The sequence below is a fragment of the Pseudophryne corroboree genome, chromosome 4 (genome assembly GCF_028390025.1).
Source record: "Pseudophryne corroboree isolate aPseCor3 chromosome 4, aPseCor3.hap2, whole genome shotgun sequence".
In the NCBI taxonomy this organism is placed as follows: domain Eukaryota; kingdom Metazoa; phylum Chordata; class Amphibia; order Anura; family Myobatrachidae; genus Pseudophryne; species Pseudophryne corroboree.
In genome coordinates this window covers 395,569,832-395,590,183 of record NC_086447.1, presented here as the reverse complement: position 1 = coordinate 395,590,183, position 20,352 = coordinate 395,569,832, and positions in this window count along the sequence as shown.

The window sequence follows — 20,352 nt, the reverse complement described above, 5'->3', positions numbered from 1 at the left end:
ATAAAAATTGCCAATACATAAAAGGTAATAGATGGAGAATTACCACAAATAATAATATAATCAGCATTGAATAATGAGTCTCACTGGAAAGAATACAGCTCAAATATCCCCTGATATAAAAAGGTAAAGTTGGAGGTTTACCGGATTTTCAAGAAATATGTGCCTTTGATGTTACGAGGAAGCTGGCTCCGGAACCCGTCTCCCAAAGTGACACACAGTTCCGTCCGTCTGGTGAAGCTCTTTGCCACACAAGTTTCTCCTGTCATGCAGTGCCGACCGGTTTCGGGATCTCTCCCTTCATCAAGGCTGTATGACAGGAGCTATGCTAAGTCTGGGTTATTTATGCTCTGTATGTAAATCACTTCCGGGTCAACAAGGTAACCTTGTTGTATGTAAACCACTTCCGGGTCAACAAGGTCACCTTGTATGTAAATCACTTCCGGGTCAACAAGGTCACCTATATATTCTTACATCAAGTTTTCCCTCCACAGATTCAAAATTGTTGTGTAGTCTAAACATAGCAGCTTTGCATAATAAAAACTATAAAACAGAACCTATCTAAACTCAACTTTTAGTGGGAGGACCTAGCCTCCGTATTTCCGTACTTCCGATACACAAAATTTTAATAATACTGGGGATCTCATAATTTTATGTTAATATCACGTTGGTGGTACTCGTGGATTATTTACTTAAAAAAGCCATCTCTAATAGATAGGTACGGGAGCGGCTGCGTGCTTCCGGTCCGTGGAAAGCACCACGGACGCATCCCGGCTTTGACTCGTGCACTTCCTGTGTCACGGCCGCGTGCTACCGGTCTATGGAACGCACATGGACCGCATGACGGTCTTCTTTAGATTATCTCCCTCCGCTGTGTGGTCGCGTGCCTCCGGGCTATGGAACGCACAGCAGACCACGTCTTGACTTCCTGCTTTTGAGACGTCCATATACACCCAGTTTTTTACAGCGCATATCAATCTGAAAAAGGGGGGGGGGAGGAAACCACATAAATAACATTTCTTGAAGGGGGGGTCAAAATGAAACACATAAAACGGTAATGAAAATAAATGAGTTTGGTAGGGGTGCATAACAGTATAGAGTAAAGATGATGAAAGCCCTTAATGATCCTTAGATAAAAATAACATGCAACATATACAATAGTGGTATATAAGAATGAATATGATAGGGGTGTATACCAGTATAGCAATAGAATTTAGGATGAGTATTTAAATGTGAGTGAAATCTTATTAAGGTACATGGGGAGAGGAGTGGAATATTAGAATATGCTACAGGGACCACTTAAATTCAAAGTCTGCGTTTAATCCATTCGGAATCAGACTTTTCAATTTATAGATCCATCTCATCTCTGTTCTTGCTAGTCGCGTTGTTTCATCTCTATGTCTCCAGGTGTTTCTCACATTTTCAATGGCAAGGAATTGCAGAATGTGTTTGGTTGATGAATGATGTTTTTCTTTAAAATGACTGGACAAAGGATGAGTCATGACCCCTTTCTTTATATTTCTTACGTGTTCACCCAAGCGTGTCTTTAGCGCTATACTTGTTTTTCCTACATAAATTTTATGACAGCTACACTCTATCAGGTAAATCACGTTGGTGGTATGGCAGGTCATAAAATCATGGAGTTTGTACGTGACATTGTTTATGCTGAATTCCTCATATTTAGATTTTGTGGTTTGGATTTCACGGCAAGCTTGACAGGTTCCACATCTATAAAAGCCCTTACTTCTGATCGGATGTTTCTCTTTTTATGGTAGTGCACTCTTTGTGAGTTTACTCTTCAAATTCGGTGCCTTCCGATAGATGAATTTGGGCTTTGCTGGTGTAATATCTTTGAGTAGTAGGTCTCTCTGTAATAAATGCCAATGTTTTTTCACTATCGATTCAATTTTTTTATGTTGGTGTGTGAATTGTTTAATAAAAGCAAGTTTGTGGACATCTTCAGCAATTTTCTTGTTTTGTACTTTAAGAAGTTCTTCTCGTTCCTTTTCCATGACTTCTTCTTTGAATCTTTTTAATCTGTCCTTGTCATAGCCTTTATCCTCGAATCCTTTTCTCATTTGTTCAATTTGTACCTCGCAGACACTTTTCTTGCTGCAATTTCTTCTCAATCTGAGGAATTGACTCTTCGGTATACTGTTTAACCAATTTGCATGGTGTTTGCTTGACATCTCAATGTAGTTATTAGCATCAGTGGGTTTCTTTTAGCATTTAGTCTCTATTTGGTTCTCTTCTATATAGATGTGAAGATCCAGGAAATGTAATTCTTTTTGGCTGATTGTAAAACTAAGAGTCAAATTGAAGTTGTTATTGTTCAGTGATTGGCAATATTGTTCTAATTCCTCCTTAGAACCTTCCCAGAAAAAGATGACATCATCTATATATCTGTACCATGTTTTCATTTTGTTCTTGTAGTTGTAGTTTTTACCTGTTTCTCCTCCCAAAATGACATGTACAAATTAGCGAAACTAGGCGCAAATTTAGTGCCCATCGCTGTCCCGACCAGTTGATTGTAATATGTGCCATTAAAATGAAAATAGTTATTTTTCAATATGAATGTAATACCTTGCAGAAGCAGATCTTTTTTATTTTCAGTATAGTCTGTCTTGTCTAGGTAGTATTTGACTGCCTCTAGACCCTTTTCATGCGGAATGCTTGTGTACAAGGCTTCTACATCTGCTGTCACCATATGCATGCTGTTGTTCCACTCGATACTCTTAATTTTCTGTAATGTATCTGTTGTATCCTTTAAGTGGAAATCTGTCTTGTTGACCAGAGGTTGTAAGTGGGCGTCTATAAACTCAGATAAATTTGCGGTTAGACTTCCAATTCCCGCAACTATAGGTCTTCCTGGGAGCTTTGTTGTTCTTTTGTGGATTTTTGGCAAGACATATATTGTCGGTATTGATGGTTCAGTAACATTTAAGTATTCAAATTCCTTTTCGGTCAATGTCTTTTTATCAAGATGGGTTTGTAGTAGTGATGTGCACCGGACATTTTTCGGGTTTTGTGTTTTGGTTTTGGATTCGGTTCCGCGGCCGTGTTTTGGATTCGGACGCGTTTTGGCAAAACCTCACCGAAAATTTTTTGTCGGATTCGGGTGTGTTTTGGATTCGGGTGTTTTTTACAAAAAACCCTAAAAAACAGCTTAAATCATAGAATTTGGGGGTCATTTTGATCCCATAGTTTTATTAACCTCAATAACCATAATTTCCACTCATTTCCAGTCTATTCTGAACACCTCACACCTCACAATATTATTTTTAGTCCTAAAATTTGCACCGAGGTCGCTGGATGGCTAAGCTAAGCGACACAAGTGGCCGACACAAACACCTGGCCCATCTAGGAGTGGCACTGCAGTGTCAGGCAGGATGGCACTTCAAAAAAATAGTCCCCAAACAGCACATGATGCAAAGAAAAAAAGAGGCGCACCAAGGTCGCTGTGTGACTAAGCTAAGCGACACAAGTGGCCGACACAAACACCTGGCCCATCTAGGAGTGGCACTGCAGTGTCAGGCAGGATGGCACTTCAAAAAAATAGTCCCCAAACAGCACATGATGCAAAGAAAAAAAGAGGCGCACCAAGGTCGCTGTGTGACTAAGCTAAGCGACACAAGTGGCCGACACAAACACCTGGCCCATCTAGGAGTGGCACTGCAGTATCAGGCAGGATGGCACTTCAAAAAAATAGTCCCCAAACAGCACATGATGCAAAGAAAAAAAGAGGCGCACCAAGGTCGCTGTGTGACTAAGCTAAGCGACACAAGTGGCCGACACAAACACCTGGCCTATCTAGGAGTGGCACTGCAGTGTCAGGCAGGATGGCACTTCAAAAAAATTGTCCCCAAACAGCACATGATGCAAAGAAAAATTAAAGAAAAAAGAGGTGCAAGATGGAATTGTCCTTGGGCCCTCCCACCCACCCTTATGTTGTATAAACAGGACATGCACACTTTAACGAACCCATCATTTCAGCGACAGGGTCTGCCACATGACTGTGACTGAAATGACTGGTTGGTTTGGGCCCCCACCAAAAAAAGAAGCAATCAATCTCTCCTTGCACAAACTGGCTCTACAAAGGCAAGATGTCCACCTCATCATCATCCTCCGATTCCTCACCCCTTTCACTGTGTACATCCCCCTCCTCACAGATTATTAATTCGTCCCCACTGGAATCCACCATCTCAGGTCCCTGTGTACTTTGTGGAGGCAATTGCTGCTGGTGAATGTCTCCATGGAGGAATTGATTATAATTCATTTTGATGAACATCATCTTCTCCACATTTTCTGGAAGTAACCTCGTACGCCGATTGCTGACAAGGTGAGCGGCTGCACTAAACACTCTTTCGGAGTACACACTGGAGGGAGGGCAACTTAGGTAGAATAAAGCCAGTTTGTGCAAGGGCCTCCAAATTGCCTCTTTTTCCTGCCAGTATACGTACGGACTGTCTGACGTGCCTACTTGGATGCGGTCACTCATATAATCCTCCACCATTCTTTCAATGGTGAGAGAATCATATGAAGTGACAGTAGACGACATGTCAGTAATCGTTGGCAGGTCCTTCAGTCCGGACCAGATGTCAGCACTCGCTCCAGACTGCCCTGCATCACCGCCAGCGGGTGGGCTCGGAATTCTTAGCCTTTTCCTCGCACTCCCAGTTGCGGGAGAATGTGAAGGAGGAGATGTTGACGGGACACGTTCCACTTGACTTGACAATTTTCTCACCAGCAGGTCTTTGAACCTCTGCAGACTTGTGTCTGCCGGAAAGAGAGATACAACGTAGGTTTTAAATCTAGGATCGAGCACGGTGGCCAAAATGTAGTGCTCTGATTTCAACAGATTGACCACCCGTGAATCCTGGTTAAGCGAATTAAGGGCTCCATCCACAAGTCCCACATGCCTAGCGGAATCGCTCTGTTTTAGCTCCTCCTTCAATGTCTCCAGCTTCTTCTGCAAAAGCCTGATGAGGGGAATGACCTGACTCAGGCTGGCAGTGTCTGAACTGACTTCACGTGTGGCAAGTTCAAAGGGTTGCAGAACCTTGCACAACGTTGAAATCATTCTCCACTGCGCTTGAGTCAGGTGCATTCCCCCTCCTTTGCCTATATCGTGGGCAGATGTATAGGCTTGAATGGCCTTTTTCTGCTCCTCCATCCTCTGAAGCATATAGAGGGTTGAATTCCACCTCATTACCACCTCTTGCTTCAGATGATGGCAGGGCAGGTTCAGGAATGTTTGGTGGTGCTCCAGTCTTCTGTACGCGGTGGCTGAATGCCGAAAGTGGCCCGCAATTCTTCGGGCCACCGACAGCATCTCTTGCACGCCCCTGTCGTTTTTTAAATAATTCTGCACCACCAAATTCAATGTATGTGCAAAACATGGGACGTGCTGGAATTTGCCCAGATGTAATGCACGCATAATATTGCTGGCGTTGTCCGATGTCACAAATCCCCAGGAGAGTTCAATTGGGGTAAGCCATTCTGCGATGATCTTCCTCAGTTTCCGTAAGAGGTTGTGGGCTGTCACAGTCATATAGTCCTGAGTCTGCCCTGCTCCACTTGTCCACATGTCCGTGGTTAAGTGGACATTGGGTACAACTGCAATTTTTAGGACACTGGTGAGTCTTTTTCTGAGGTCTGTGTACATTTTCGGTATCGCCTGCCTAGAGAAATGGAACCTAGATGGTATTTGGTACCGGGGACACAGTACCTCAATCAAGTCTCTAGTTGGCTCTGAATTAACGGTGGATACCGGAAACCACGTTTCTCACCGCCCAGGCTGCCAAGGCCTAAGTTATCTGCTTTGCAGCAGGATGACTGCTGTGATATTTCATCTTCCTTGCAAAGGACTGTTGAACAGTCAATTGCTTACTGGAAGTAGTACAAGTGGTCTTCCGACTTCCCCTCTGGGATGACGATCGACTCCCAGCAGCTACAACAGCAGCGCCAGCAGCAGTAGGCATTACACTCAAGGATGCATCGGAGGAATCCCAGGCAGGAGAGGACTCGTCAGACTTGCCAGTGACATGGCCTGCAGGACTATTGGCTTTCCTGGGTAAGGAGGAAATTGACACTGAGGGAGTTGGTGGTGTGGTTTGCAGGAGCTTGGTTACAAGAGGAAGGGATTTAGTGGTCAGTGGACTGCTTCCGCTGTCACCCAAAGTTTTTGAACTTGTCACTGACTTATGATGAATGCGCTGCAGGTGACGTATAAGGGAGGATGTTCAGAGGTGGTTAACGTCCTTACCCCTACTTATTACAGCTTGACAAAGGCAACACACGGCTTGACACCTGTTGTCCGCATTTGTTTTGAAATAATTCCACACCGAAGAGCTGATTTTTTTTGTATTTTGACCAGGCATGTCAATGGCCATATTCGTCCCACGGACAACAGGTGTCTCCCCGGGTGCCTGACTTAAACAAACCACCTCACCATCAGAATCCTCCTTGTCAATTTCCTCCCCAGTGCCAGCAACACCCATATCCTCATCCTGGTGTACTTCAACAGTGACATCTTCAATTTAACTATCAGTAACTGGACTGCGGGTGCTCCTTCCAGCACTTGCAGGGGGCGTGCAAATGGTGGAAGGCGCAAGCTCTTCCCATCTAGTGTTGGGAAGGTCAGGCATCGCAATTGGACTCTCCTTGGGTATTTGTGATTTAGAAGAACGCACAGTTCTTTGCTATGCTTTTGCCAGCTTAAGTCTTTTCATTTTTCTAGCGAGAGGATGAGTGCTTCCATCCTCATGTGAAGCTGAACCACTAGCCATGAACATAGGCCAGGGCCTCAGCCGTTCCTTGCCACTCCGTGTCATAAATGGCATATTGGCAAGTTTACGCTTCTCCTCAGACGCTTTTAATTTTGATTTTTGGGTCATTTTACTGAACTTTTGTTTTTTTGATTTTACATGCTCTCTACTATGAAATTGGGCATCGGCCTTGGCAGACGACGTTGATGGCATTTCATCGTCTCGGCCATGACTAGTGGTAGCAGCTTCAGCACGAGGTGGAAGTGAATCTTGATCTTTCCCTATTTTAACCTCCACATTTTTGTTCTAAATTTTTTAATGTGTGGAATTATATGCCAGTATCAATAGCAATGGCCTACTACTATATATACTGCGCACAACTGAAATGCACCAGAGGTATGGATGGATAGTATACTTGACGACACAGAGGTAGGTAGAGCAGTGGCCTTCCGTACCATACTGCTATAAATACTGGTGGTCACTGTGTCAGCAAACTGCAAAACTAAAATGCACCACAGGTATAGAATGTAGATGGATAGTGTACTTAGTGACGACACAGAGGTAGGTACAGCAGTGGCCTTCCGTACCGTACTGCTATATATAGTATACTGGTGGTCACTGTGTCAGCAAACTGCAAAACTAAAATGCACCACAGGTATAGAATGTAGATGGATAGTATACTTAATGACGACACAGAGGTAGGTACAGCAGTGGCCTTCCGTACTGCTATATATAGTATACTGGTGGTCACTGTGTCAGCAAACTGCAAAACTAAAATGCACCACAGGTATAGAATGTAGATGGATAGTATACTTAATGATGACACAGAGGTAGGTACAGCAGTGGCCTTCCGTACTGCTATATATAGTATACTGGTGGTCACTGTGTCAGCAAACTGCAAAACTAAAATGCACCACAGGTATAGAATGTAGATGGATAGTATATTTAATGACGACACAGAGGTAGGTACAGCAGTGGCCTTCCGTACTGCTATATATAGTATACTGGTGGTCACTGTGTCAGCAAAATACAAAAACTAAAATGCACCACAGGTATAGAATGTAGATGGATAGTATATTTAATGACGACACAGAGGTAGGTACAGCAGTGGCCTTCCGTACTGCTATGTATAGTATACTGGTGGTCACTGTGTCAGCAAACTGCAAAACTAAAATGCACCACAGGTATAGAATGTAGATGGATAGTATACTTAATGATGACACAGAGGTAGGTACAGCAGTGGCCTTCCGTACTGCTATATATAGTATACTGGTGGTCACTGTGTCAGCAAACTGCAAAACTAAAATGCACCACAGGTATAGAATGTAGATGGATAGTATACTTAATGACGGCAGAGAGGTAGGTACAGCAGTGGCCTTCCGTACTGCTATATATAGTATACCGGTGGTCACTGTGTCAGCAAACTGCAAAACTAAAATGCACCACAGGTATAGAATGTAGATGGATAGTATACTTAATGACGACACAGAGGTAGGTACAGCAGTGGCCTTCCGTACTGCTATATATAGTATAAGGGTGGTCACTGTTTTTAGCAAACTGCAAAACTAAAATGCACCACAGGTATAGAATGTAGATGGATAGTATACTTAATGACGACACAGAGGTAGGCACAGTAGTGGCCTTCCGTACCGTACTGCTATATATAGTATACTGGTGGTCACTGTGTCAGCAAGCTGCAAAACTAAAATGCACCACAGGTATAGAATGTAGATGGATAGTATACTTAATGATGACACAGAGGTAGGTACAGCAGTGGCCTTCCGTACTGCTATATATAGTATACTGGTGGTCACTGTGTCAGCAAACTGCAAAACTAAAATGCACCACAGGTATAGAATGTAGATGGATAGTATACTTAATGACGACACAGAGGTAGGTACAGCAGTGGCCTTCCGTACTGCTATATATAGTATACCGGTGGTCACTGTGTCAGCAAACTGCAAAACTAAAATGCACCACAGGTATAGAATGTAGATGGATAGTATACTTTATGACGACACAGAGGTAGGTACAGCAGTGGCCTTCCGTACTGCTATATATAGTATAAGGGTGGTCACTGTTTCAGCAAACTGCAAAACTAAAATGCACCACAGGTATAGAATGTAGATGGATAGTATACTTAATGACGACACAGAGGTAGGCACAGTAGTGGCCTACCGTACCGTACTGCTATATATAGTATACTGGTGGTCACTGTGTCAGCAAGCTGCAAAACTAAAATGCACCACAGGTATAGAATGTAGATGGATAGTATACTTAATGACGACACAGAGGTAGGTACAGCAGTGGCCTTCCGTACTGCTATATATAGTATACTGGTGGTCACTGTGTCAGCAAACTGCAAAACTAAAATGCACCACAGGTATAGAATGTAGATGGATAGTATACTTAATGACGACTCAGAGGTAGGTACAGCAGTCGCCTTCCGTACCGTACTGCTATATATAGTTTACTGGTGGTCACTGTGTCAGCAAACTGCAAAACTAAAATGCACCACAGGTATAGAATGTAGATGGATAGTATACTTAATGACGACACAGAGGTAGGTACAGCAGTGGCCTTCCGTACTGCTATATATAGTATACTGGTGGTCACTGTGTCAGCAAACTGCAAAACTAAAATGCACCACAGGTATAGAATGTAGATGGATAGTATACTTAATGATGACACAGAGGTAGGTACAGCAGTGGCCTTCCGTACTGCTATATATAGTATACTGGTGGTCACTGTGTCAGCAAACTGCAAAACTAAAATGCACCACAGGTATAGAATGTAGATGGATAGTATACTTAATGACGACACACAGGTAGGTACAGCAGTGGCCTTTCGTACTGCTATATATAGTATACTGGTGGTCACTGTGTCAGCAAACTGCAAAACTAAAATGCACCACAGGTATAGAATGTAGATGGATAGTATACTTAATGACGACACAGAGGTAGGTACAGCAGTAGCCTTCCGTACTGCTATATATAGTATACTGGTGGTCACTGTGTCAGCAAACTGCAAAACTAAAATGCACCACAGGTATAGAATGTAGATGGATAGTATACTTAATGACGACACAGAGGTAGGTACAGCAGTGGCCTTCCGTACTGCTATATATAGTATAATGGTGGTCACTGTGTCAGCAAACTGCAAAACTAAAATGCACCACAGGTATAGAATGTAGATGGAGAGTATACTTAATGACGACACAGAGGTAGGCACAGTAGTGGCCTTCCGTACCGTACTGCTATATTTAGTATACTGGTGGTCACTGTGTCAGCAAGCTGCAAAACTAAAATGCACCACAGGTATAGAATGTAGATGGATAGTATACTTAATGACGACACAGAGGTAGGCACAGTAGTGGCCTTCCGTACCGTACTGCTATATATAGTATACTGGTGGTCACTGTGTCAGCAAGCTGCAAAACTAAAATGCACCACAGGTATAGAATGTAGATGGATAGTATACTTAATGACGACACAGAGGTAGGTACAGCAGTGGCCTTCCGTACTGCTATATATAGTATACTGGTGGTCACTGTGTCAGCAAACTGCAAAACTAAAATGCACCACAGGTATAGAATGTAGATGGATAGTATACTTAATGACGACTCAGAGGTAGGTACAGCAGTCGCCTTCCGTACCGTACTGCTATATATAGTTTACTGGTGGTCACTGTGTCAGCAAACTGCAAAACTAAAATGCACCACAGGTATAGAATGTAGATGGATAGTATACTTAATGACGACACAGAGGTAGGTACAGCAGTGGCCTTCCGTACTGCTATATATAGTATACTGGTGGTCACTGTGTCAGCAAACTGCAAAACTAAAATGCACCACAGGTATAGAATGTAGATGGATAGTATACTTAATGATGACACAGAGGTAGGTACAGCAGTGGCCTTCCGTACTGCTATATATAGTATACTGGTGGTCACTGTGTCAGCAAACTGCAAAACTAAAATGCACCACAGGTATAGAATGTAGATGGATAGTATACTTAATGACGACACACAGGTAGGTACAGCAGTGGCCTTTCGTACTGCTATATATAGTATACTGGTGGTCACTGTGTCAGCAAACTGCAAAACTAAAATGCACCACAGGTATAGAATGTAGATGGATAGTATACTTAATGACGACACAGAGGTAGGTACAGCAGTAGCCTTCCGTACTGCTATATATAGTATACTGGTGGTCACTGTGTCAGCAAACTGCAAAACTAAAATGCACCACAGGTATAGAATGTAGATGGATAGTATACTTAATGACGACACAGAGGTAGGTACAGCAGTGGCCTTCCGTACTGCTATATATAGTATAATGGTGGTCACTGTGTCAGCAAACTGCAAAACTAAAATGCACCACAGGTATAGAATGTAGATGGATAGTATACTTAATGACGACACAGAGGTAGGTACAGCAGTGGCCTTCCGTACTGCTATATATAGTATACTGGTGGTCACTGTGTCAGCAAACTGCAAAACTAAAATGCACCACAGGTATAGAATGTAGATGGATAGTATACTTAATGATGACTCAGAGGTAGGTACAGCAGTGGCCTTCCGTACTGCTATATATAGTATACTGGTGGTCACTGTGTCAGCAAACTGCAAAACTAAAATGCACCACAGGTATAGAATGTAGATGGATAGTATACTTAATGACGACACACAGGTAGGTACAGCAGTGGCCTTCCGTACTGCTATATATAGTATACTGGTGGTCACTGTGTCAGCAAACTGCAAAACTAAAATGCACCACAGGTATAGAATGTAGATGGATAGTATACTTAATGACGACACAGAGGTAGGTACAGCAGTAGTCTTCCGTACTGCTATATATAGTATACTGGTGGTCACTGTGTCAGCAAACTGCAAAACTAAAATGCACCACAGGTATAGAATGTAGATGAATAGTATACTTAATGACGACACAGAGGTAGGTACAGCAGTGGCCTTCCGTACTGCTATATATAGTATAATGGTGGTCACTGTGTCAGCAAACTGCAAAACTAAAATGCACCACAGGTATAGAATGTAGATGGATAGTATACTTAATGACAACACAGAGGTAGGTACAGCAGTGGCCTACCGTACCGTACTGCTATATATAGTATACTGGTGGTCACTGTGTCAGCAAACTGCAAAACTAAAATGCACCACAGGTATAGAATGTAGATGGATAGTATACTTAATGACGACACAGAGGTAGGTACAGCAGTGGCCTTCCGTACTGCTGTATATAGTATACTGGTGGTCACTGTGTCAGCAAACTGCAAAACTAAAATGCACCACAGGTATAGAATGTAGATGGATAGTATATTTAATGACGACACAGAGGTAGGTACAGCAGTGGCCTTCCGTACTGCTATATATAGTATACTGGTGGTCACTGTGTCAGCAAACTGCAAAACTAAAATGCACCACAGGTATAGAATGTAGATGGATAGTATACTTAATGACGACACAGAGGTAGGTACAGCAGTGGCCTTCCGTACTGCTATATATAGTATACTGGTGGTCACTGTGTCAGCAAACTGCAAAACTAAAATGCACCACAGGTATAGAATGTAGATGGATAGTATACTTAATGACGACACAGAGGTAGGTAAAGCAGTGGCCTTCCGTACTGCTATATATAGTATACCGGTGGTCACTGTGTCAGCAAACTGCAAAACTAAAATGCACCACAGGTATAGAATGTAGATGGATAGTATACTTAATGACGACACAGAGGTAGGTACAGCAGTGGCCTTCCGTACTGCTATATATAGTATACTGGTGGTCACTGTGTCAGCAAACTGCAAAACTAAAATGCACCACAAGTATAGAATGTAGATGGATAGTATACTTAATGACGACACAGAGGTAGGTACAGCAGTGGCCTTCCGTACTGCTATATATAGTATACGGGTGGTCACTGTTTCAGCAAACTGCAAAACTAAAATGCACCGCGGTATAGAATGTAGATGGATTGTATACTTAATGACGACACAGAGGTAGGTACAGCAGTGGCCTTCCGTACTGCTATATATAGTATACTGGTGGTCACTGTGTCAGCAAACTGCAAAACTAAAATGCACCACAGGTATAGAATGTAGATGGATAGTATACTTAATGATGACACAGAGGTAGGTACAGCAGTGGCCTTCCATACTGCTATATATAGTATACTGGTGGTCACTGTGTCAGCAAACTGCAAAACTAAAATGCACCACAGGTATAGAATGTAGATGGATAGTAAACTTAATGACGACACAGAGGTAGGTACAGCAGTGGCCTTCCGTACTGCTATATATAGTATACTGGTGGTCACTGTGTCAGCAAACTGCAAAACTAAAATGCACCACAGGTATAGAATGTAGATGGATAGTATACTTAATGACGACACAGAGGTAGGTACAGCAGTGGCCTTCCGTACTGCTATATATAGTATACCGGTGGTCACTGTGTCAGCAAACTGCAAAACTAAAATGCACCACAGGTATAGAATGTAGATGGATAGTATACTTAATGACGACACAGAGGTAGGTACAGCAGTGGCCTTCCGTACTGCTATATATAGTATAAGGGTGGTCACTGTTTCAGCAAACTGCAAAACTAAAATGCACCACAGGTATAGAATGTAGATGGATAGTATACTTAATGACGACACAGAGGTAGGCACAGTAGTGGTCTTCCGTACCGTACTGCTATATTTAGTATACTGGTGGTCACTGTGTCAGCAAGCTGCAAAACTAAAATGCACCACAGGTATAGAATGTAGATGGATAGTATACTTAATGACGACACAGAGGTAGGCACAGTAGTGGCCTTCCGTACCGTACTGCTATATATAGTATACTGGTGGTCACTGTGTCAGCAAGCTGCAAAACTAAAATGCACCACAGGTATAGAATGTAGATGGATAGTATACTTAATGACGACACAGAGGTAGGTACAGCAGTGGCCTTCCGTACTGCTATATATAGTATACTGGTGGTCACTGTGTCAGCAAACTGCAAAACTAAAATGCACCACAGGTATAGAATGTAGATGGATAGTATACTTAATGACGACTCAGAGGTAGGAACAGCAGTCGCCTTCCGTACCGTACTGCTATATATAGTTTACTGGTGGTCACTGTGTCAGCAAACTGCAAAACTAAAATGCACCACAGGTATAGAATGTAGATGGATAGTATACTTAATGACGACACAGAGGTAGGTACAGCAGTGGCCTTCCGTACTGCTATATATAGTATACTGGTGGTCACTGTGTCAGCAAACTGCAAAACTAAAATGCACCACAGGTATAGAATGTAGATGGATAGTATACTTAATGATGACACAGAGGTAGGTACAGCAGTGGCCTTCCGTACTGCTATATATAGTATAATGGTGGTCACTGTGTCAGCAAACTGCAAAACTAAAATGCACCACAGGTATAGAATGTAGATGGATAGTATACTTAATGACGACACACAGGTAGGTACAGCAGTGGCCTTTCGTACTGCTATATATAGTATACTGGTGGTCACTGTGTCAGCAAACTGCAAAACTAAAATGCACCACAGGTATAGAATGTAGATGGATAGTATACTTAATGACGACACAGAGGTAGGTACAGCAGTAGCCTTCCGTACTGCTATATATAGTATACTGGTGGTCACTGTGTCAGCAAACTGCAAAACTAAAATGCACCACAGGTATAGAATGTAGATGGATAGTATACTTAATGACGACACAGAGGTAGGTACAGCAGTGGCCTTCCGTACTGCTATATATAGTATAATGGTGGTCACTGTGTCAGCAAACTGCAAAACTAAAATGCACCACAGGTATAGAATGTAGATGGATAGTATACTTAATGACGACACAGAGGTAGGTACAGCAGTGGCCTTCCGTACTGCTATATATAGTATACTGGTGGTCACTGTGTCAGCAAACTGCAAAACTAAAATGCACCACAGGTATAGAATGTAGATGGATAGTATACTTAATGATGACTCAGAGGTAGGTACAGCAGTGGCCTTCTGTACTGCTATATATAGTATACTGGTGGTCACTGTGTCAGCAAACTGCAAAACTAAAATGCACCACAGGTATAGAATGTAGATGGATAGTATACTTAATGACGACACACAGGTAGGTACAGCAGTGGCCTTCCGTACTGCTATATATAGTATACTGGTGGTCACTGTGTCAGCAAACTGCAAAACTAAAATGCACCACAGGTATAGAATGTAGATGGATAGTATACTTAATGACGACACAGAGGTAGGTACAGCAGTAGCCTTCCGTACTGCTATATATAGTATACTGGTGGTCACTGTGTCAGCAAACTGCAAAACTAAAATGCACCACAGGTATAGAATGTAGATGGATAGTATACTTAATGACGACACAGAGGTAGGTACAGCAGTGGCCTTCCGTACTGCTATATATAGTATAATGGTGGTCACTGTGTCAGCAAACTGCAAAACTAAAATGCACCACAGGTATAGAATGTAGATGGATAGTATACTTAATGACAACACAGAGGTAGGTACAGCAGTGGCCTACCGTACCGTACTGCTATATATAGTATACTGGTGGTCACTGTGTCAGCAAACTGCAAAACTAAAATGCACCACAGGTATAGAATGTAGATGGATAGTATACTTAATGACGACACAGAGGTAGGTACAGCAGTGGCCTTCCGTACTGCTATATATAGTATACTGGTGGTCACTGTGTCAGCAAACTGCAAAACTAAAATGCACCACAGGTATAGAATGTAGATGGATAGTATATTTAATGACGACACAGAGGTAGGTACAGCAGTGGCCTTCCGTACTGCTATATATAGTATACTGGTGGTCACTGTGTCAGCAAACTGCAAAACTAAAATGCACCACAGGTATAGAATGTAGATGGATAGTATACTTAATGACGACACAGAGGTAGGTACAGCAGTGGCCTTCCGTACTGCTATATATAGTATACTGGTGGTCACTGTGTCAGCAAACTGCAAAACTAAAATGCACCACAGGTATAGAATGTAGATGGATAGTATACTTAATGACGACACAGAGGTAGGTAAAGCAGTGGCCTTCCGTACTGCTATATATAGTATACCGGTGGTCACTGTGTCAGCAAACTGCAAAACTAAAATGCACCACAGGTATAGAATGTAGATGGATAGTATACTTAATGACGACACAGAGGTAGGTACAGCAGTGGCCTTCCGTACTGCTATATATAGTATACTGGTGGTCACTGTGTCAGCAAACTGCAAAACTAAAATGCACCACAAGTATAGAATGTAGATGGATAGTATACTTAATGACGACACAGAGGTAGGTACAGCAGTGGCCTTCCGTACTGCTATATATAGTATACGGGTGGTCACTGTTTCAGCAAACTGCAAAACTAAAATGCACCGCGGTATAGAATGTAGATGGATTGTATACTTAATGACGACACAGAGGTAGGTACAGCAGTGGCCTTCCGTACTGCTATATATAGTATACTGGTGGTCACTGTTTTTAGCAAACTGCAAAACTAAAATGCACCACAGGTATAGAATGTAGATGGATAGTATACTTAATGACGACACAGAGGTAGGCACAGTAGTGGCCTTCCGTACCGTACTGCTATATATAGTATACTGGTGGTCACTGTGTCAGCAAGCTGCAAAACTAAAATGCACCACAGGTATAGAATGTAGATGGATAGTATACTTAATGATGACACAGAGGTAGGTACAGCAGTGGCCTTCCGTACTGCTATATATAGTATACTGGTGGTCACTGTGTCAGCAAACTGCAAAACTAAAATGCACCACAGGTATAGAATGTAGATGAATAGTATACTTAATGACGACACAGAGGTAGGTACAGCAGTGGCCTTCCGTACTGCTATATATAGTATACCGGTGGTCACTGTGTCAGCAAACTGCAAAACTAAAATGCACCACAGGTATAGAATGTAGATGGATAGTATACTTAATGACGACACAGAGGTAGGTACAGCAGTGGCCTTCCGTACTGCTATATATAGTATAAGGGTGGTCACTGTTTCAGCAAACTGCAAAACTAAAATGCACCACAGGTATAGAATGTAGATGGATAGTATACTTAATGACGACACAGAGGTAGGCACAGTAGTGGCCTTCCGTACCGTACTGCTATATATAGTATACTGGTGGTCACTGTGTCAGCAAGCTGCAAAACTAAAATGCACCACAGGTATAGAATGTAGATGGATAGTATACTTAATGACGACACAGAGGTAGGTACAGCAGTGGCCTTCCGTACTGCTATATATAGTATACTGGTGGTCACTGTGTCAGCAAACTGCAAAACTAAAATGCACCACAGGTATAGAATGTAGATGGATAGTATACTTAATGACGACTCAGAGGTAGGTACAGCAGTCGCCTTCCGTACCGTACTGCTATATATAGTTTACTGGTGGTCACTGTGTCAGCAAACTGCAAAACTAAAATGCACCACAGGTATAGAATGTAGATGGATAGTATACTTAATGACGACACAGAGGTAGGTACAGCAGTGGCCTTCCGTACTGCTATATATAGTATACTGGTGGTCACTGTGTCAGCAAACTGCAAAACTAAAATGCACCACAGGTATAGAATGTAGATGGATAGTATACTTAATGATGACACAGAGGTAGGTACAGCAGTGGCCTTCCGTACTGCTATATATAGTATACTGGTGGTCACTGTGTCAGCAAACTGCAAAACTAAAATGCACCACAGGTATAGAATGTAGATGGATAGTATACTTAATGACGACACAGAGGTAGGTACAGCAGTGGCCTTCCGTACTGCTATATATAGTATACCGGTGGTCACTGTGTCAGCAAACTGCAAAACTAAAATGCACCACAGGTATAGAATGTAGATGGATAGTATACTTAATGACGACACAGAGGTAGGTACAGCAGTGGCCTTCCGTACTGCTATATATAGTATAAGGGTGGTCACTGTTTCAGCAAACTGCAAAACTAAAATGCACCACAGGTATAGAATGTAGATGGATAGTATACTTAATGACGACACAGAGGTAGGCACAGTAGTGGCCTTCCGTACCGTACTGCTATATTTAGTATACTGGTGGTCACTGTGTCAGCAAGCTGCAAAACTAAAATGCACCACAGGTATAGAATGTAGATGGATAGTATACTTAATGATGACACAGAGGTAGGTACAGCAGTGGCCTTCCGTACTGCTATATATAGTATACTGGTGGTCACTGTGTCAGCAAACTGCAAAACTAAAATGCACCACAGGTATAGAATGTAGATGGATAGTATACTTAATGACGACTCAGAGGTAGGTACAGCAGTCGCCTTCCGTACCGTACTGCTATATATAGTTTACTGGTGGTCACTGTGTCAGCAAACTGCAAAACTAAAATGCACCACAGGTATAGAATGTAGATGGATAGTATACTTAATGACGACACAGAGGTAGGTACAGCAGTGGCCTTCCGTACTGCTATATATAGTATACTGGTGGTCACTGTGTCAGCAAACTGCAAAACTAAAATGCACCACAGGTATAGAATGTAGATGGATAGTATACTTAATGACGACACAGAGGTAGGTACAGCAGTGGCCTTCCGTACTGCTATATATAGTATACTGGTGGTCACTGTGTCAGCAAACTGCAAAACTAAAATGCACCACAGGTATAGAATGTAGATGGATAGTATACTTAATGACGACACAGAGGTAGGTACAGCAGTGGCCTTCCGTACTGCTATATATAGTATACTGGTGGTCACTGTGTCAGCAAACTGCAAAACTAAAATGCACCACAGGTATAGAATGTAGATGGATAGTATACTTAATGACGACACAGAGGTAGGTACAGCAGTGGCCTTCCGTACTGCTATATATAGTATACTGGTGGTCACTGTGTCAGCAAACTGCAAAACTAAAATGCACCACAGGTATAGAATGTAGATGGATAGTATACTTAATGACGACACAGAGGTAGGTACAGCAGTGGCCTACCGTACCGTACTGCTATATATAGTATACTGGTGGTCACTGTGTCAGCAAACTGCAAAACTAAAATGCACCACAGGTATAGAATGTAGATGGATAGTATACTTAATGACGACACAGAGGTAGGTACAGCAGTGGCCTTCCGTACTGCTATATATAGTATACTGGTGGGTCACTGTGTCAGCAAACTGCAAAACTAAAATGCACCACAGGTATAGAATGTAGATGGATAGTATATTTAATGACGACACAGAGGTAGGTACAGCAGTGGCCTTCCGTACTGCTATATATAGTATACTGGTGGTCACTGTGTCAGCAAACTGCAAAACTAAAATGCACCACAGGTATAGAATGTAGATGGATAGTATACTTAATGACGACACAGAGGTAGGTACAGCAGTGGCCTTCCGTACTGCTATATATAGTAAACTGGTGGTCACTGTGTCAGCAAACTGCAAAACTAAAATGCACCACAGGTATAGAATGTAGATGGATAGTATACTTAATGACGACACAGAGGTAGGTAAAGCAGTGGCCTTCCGTACTGCTATATATAGTATACCGGTGGTCACTGTGTCAGCAAACTGCAAAACTAAAATGCACCACAGGTATAGAATGTAGATGGATAGTATACTTAATGATGACACAGAGGTAGGTACAGCAGTGGCCTTCCGTACTGCTATATATAGTATACTGGTGGTCACTGTGTCAGCAAACTGCAAAACTAAAATGCACCACAGGTATAGAATGTAGATGGATTGTATACTTAATGACGACACAGAGGTAGGTACAGCAGTGGCCTTCCGTACTGCTATATATAGTATACTGGTGGTCACTGTGTCAGCAAACTGCAAAACTAAAATGCACCACAGGTATAGAATGTAGATGGATAGTATACTTAATGATGACACAGAGGTAGGTACAGCAGTGGCCTTCCATACTGCTATATATAGTATACTGGTGGTCACTGTGTCAGCAAACTGCAAAACTAAAATGCACCACAGGTATAGAATGTAGATGGATAGTAAACTTAATGACGACACAGAGGTAGGTACAGCAGTGGCCTTCCGTACTGCTATATATAGTATACTGGTGGTCACTGTGTCAGCAAACTGCAAAACTAAAATGCACCACAGGTATAGAATGTAGATGGATAGTATACTTAATGACGACACAGAGGTAGGTACAGCAGTGGCCTTCCGTACCGTACTGCTATATATAGTTTACTGGTGGTCACTGTGTCAACAAACTGCAAAACTAAAATGCACCACAGGTATAGATTGTAGATGGATAGTATACTTAATGACGACACAGAGGTAGGTACAGCAGTGGCCTTCCGTACTGCTATATATAGTATACTGGTGGTCACTGTGTCAGCAAACTGCAAAACTAAAATGCACCACAGGTATAGAATGTAGATGGATAGTATACTTAATGACGACACAGAGGTAGGTACAGCAGTGGCCTTCCGTACCGTACTACTATATATAGTATACTGGTGGTCACTGTGTCAGCAAACTGCAAAACTAAAATGCACCACAGGTATAGAATGTAGATGGATAGTATACTTAATG